General features: G+C 58.3%; 2 protein-coding genes across 5 annotated transcripts in view; one reads left to right on the top strand and one right to left on the bottom strand.

The window, feature by feature from the left end:
• Positions 1 to 2,500, bottom strand: part of LOC135109212 (RING finger protein 17-like) — a 107,051-nt gene that overhangs the window by 78,023 nt on the left and 26,528 nt on the right. The gene's annotated exons all lie outside the window — the stretch shown is intronic.
• The window catches only part of LOC135109211 (nuclear pore glycoprotein p62-like), a 43,216-nt gene that overhangs the window by 39,320 nt on the left and 1,396 nt on the right, over positions 1 to 2,500 (top strand). Inside the window, exon 7 of the mRNA XM_064020415.1 lies at positions 1,417 to 2,500. This exon is cut by the window's right edge and continues 1,396 nt beyond it. The gene's annotated coding sequence lies outside the window, so the exon portion shown is untranslated. The remainder of the gene's footprint in view (positions 1 to 1,416) is intronic.

Here is a 2,500-nt window from a genome sequence, read left to right as displayed (position 1 = left end):
ACAGTGCATCAATATAACAAAGCCATCACTGTCACCACCACCATCACCATCAATAACACCCACACCACCATAAACCACCACCACCACCACCACCACCACCACCATCATAACAAGGAATAAAACACCAGATAATCTCACCACACCTTTATCACCACAACGAAGATATAATTAATGACATCACCTCACCACTACGGAATATTCATCACCTCTTTCCCTGACAACACCACGAATGGATACCTTTACACCACCACCACCACCACCACCACTATAATCACCAACTCTACGGGAAAGAAGGGAGAAGGGTTGACCTTTCATCATCACCATTACTGTAACAATAAACACCACAACCACCTGGCGTCCCCTGTGGGGTTAATTACGTAGCTTCAGGCGAGTCATTAAGGTAACAAAACACCTGTCACAATGGAACACAAAGGAGGAACGAGTGGCAGCAGACCTGTTGGCTCTTGTTTTGTAATAAGCTACACTACATAAAGAGATGTTAGATAGTAAAGGCGAAGGTTCCTCCCCCCCTCTCTCTCTCTCTTTTTACCATCATCCTTTTCCCTACTGGTATTTACTCTCCTTCACCCCCCTCCAGCTCCCCCTCCACGCCCCTCCACTTTTCCACAGCCTCAGAGCGTGTAGTGAACCTATCCATCTCCTTTCACAGCCTCCTCCTTCTCCTCCTCCTCCCTTCAGTAACCTTCCCCTTCACTTCAATTCACCTTTCCCGCTCCCATGGTCATCTCATTCCCCCAGGCCGGCCTCACTCTTCCCTCGCTAGATTTAGAGCACAAGCTGCGGTGTGTTGTTGTTGTTGTTGTTGTGTGTGTGTGTGTGTGTGTGTGTGTGTGTGTGTGTGTGTGTGTGTGTGTGTGTTGTGTGTGTGTGTGTGTGTGTGTGTGTGTGTGTGTGTGTGTGTGTGTGTGTGTGTGTGTGTGTGTGTGTGTGTGTGTGTGTGTGTGTGTGTGTGTGTGTGTGTGTGTGTGTGTTTGTCATGGTCATTAATGTTGTCAAGAGGGAGAAGGCGGGGGACAGTGCTGGTGTTGGGAGAGGGGAGTGTGATGGTGAGGGGAGAGGGCACCGTTCGCAACCTCACACTCCCTGACTCCCTTCACCCACACAGCACAGAGCACAGTCCCCTCCTCGTCCCCTTCTCCTGTGCAGCGGACCCTCTCTTTGCTCTCCCCGCCCCTTCACCTCCCTCAGTCAGCGGGCGGGAGCCGGTGTGCTGACCTGCTGCAGCCAGCCGCTCCTCGCTGCCTGTAGGGCAGGCACGCACAGGTTACCGCACCGCGCCCCCTTGCCTAGCACAGGTGGCATGGGTGAAGGCCACGGCTCCTCACGCCCCCGCCCCTCCCTCCGCCATGTGTGTGACCAGGGTATTGTTGTGTCTCACCGCGGCGTGTGTTGCAGGCGTGATGAGCCTCGGCGACGTGGCGCGAGGGCAGCACCTAAGCCGCATCCCGCCAGCCGTCATCGTCATCAGCAACCCCCGGGGAGCGCGGCCTCATCCCCGCCCAGCCCTTCTGGCCACCCCAAGCCCCCACCACCATCACCACCACTGCTGCATCCATCCCCACTTCAACCCCACCATCACAACACGCGAGGGCACACCTCAATGAGGTGCAGACTGGGGTGGTGGTGCAGGATCACGGCTACCGCAAAGCCCCGCCGGGCGCCATTACACCCCTGCCTCGTCTGGGTGCTCGCCGGCCCTCTTCCGGCTGGCGGCTGAGGACCAGGCGCTCACCAGCCAGCCAGCTGGTGCCACTGTCGAGCCGGCCCCGGTGACTCGCACCCCAGACACCACCAACCCGGCATCCATACCCCTGAAGGAAGAACATACGCCTTTCTTTCTTCCAAGCCTGCAAGACCCACATCTGACCCCGCAGCTTCCAACATTCCCAGGTACACAGTTTCCCGTGCAGCCCCACACAGCCGCAGGACTCCAGCCTGAGTCCCTCCTGCAAAGCCTGCCGCCTGGCCAGCCACACTCACGAGTGGAGGACGTGCGGCCCGCCTCGCTAGTGAAGGGCGGCGTCATCACTCCGACACAGGCAGACCGAGTTGCACCAGCGGCAAGGCCATTTTACAGACGGGGCCGCGCTCACCCACCGCACCCAGACACCGCCAGGGGGTGCAGCCCCCACTGGACCAGCCACCCACCGCCCCGCCCGCCTCATTCCCGGGGGTCAAACCCGGGCACCCACTGACCTTCCGCCAACCCTCCACACCTGCTGGGTGCCACTCAGCCGCCAACCAGGCCGCTTGGCAGACCCCTCCCCACCCAAAGACCGATCCCCAGACCACGCCCCACTGCCGCCACCCACACGCCTCCCGCCGAGAACACAGCCACCACAAACCTCGCTACAACCCACAGTAAGCAAGGGCGTCGGCACGACCAGTGACCAAAGCAAAAGTGAGGAAGACTATTATTACTACTATTACAGCGACGAGGACTACTACTACGACGACGACTACGGTAACTCAGCTAGCA

Source organism: Scylla paramamosain, chromosome 18 (assembly GCF_035594125.1).
Source record: "Scylla paramamosain isolate STU-SP2022 chromosome 18, ASM3559412v1, whole genome shotgun sequence".
Classification (NCBI taxonomy): Eukaryota; Metazoa; Arthropoda; class Malacostraca; order Decapoda; family Portunidae; genus Scylla; species Scylla paramamosain.
Note: the sequence above shows the minus strand (reverse complement) of the source record. Positions and strands in the feature narration are given on the sequence as shown.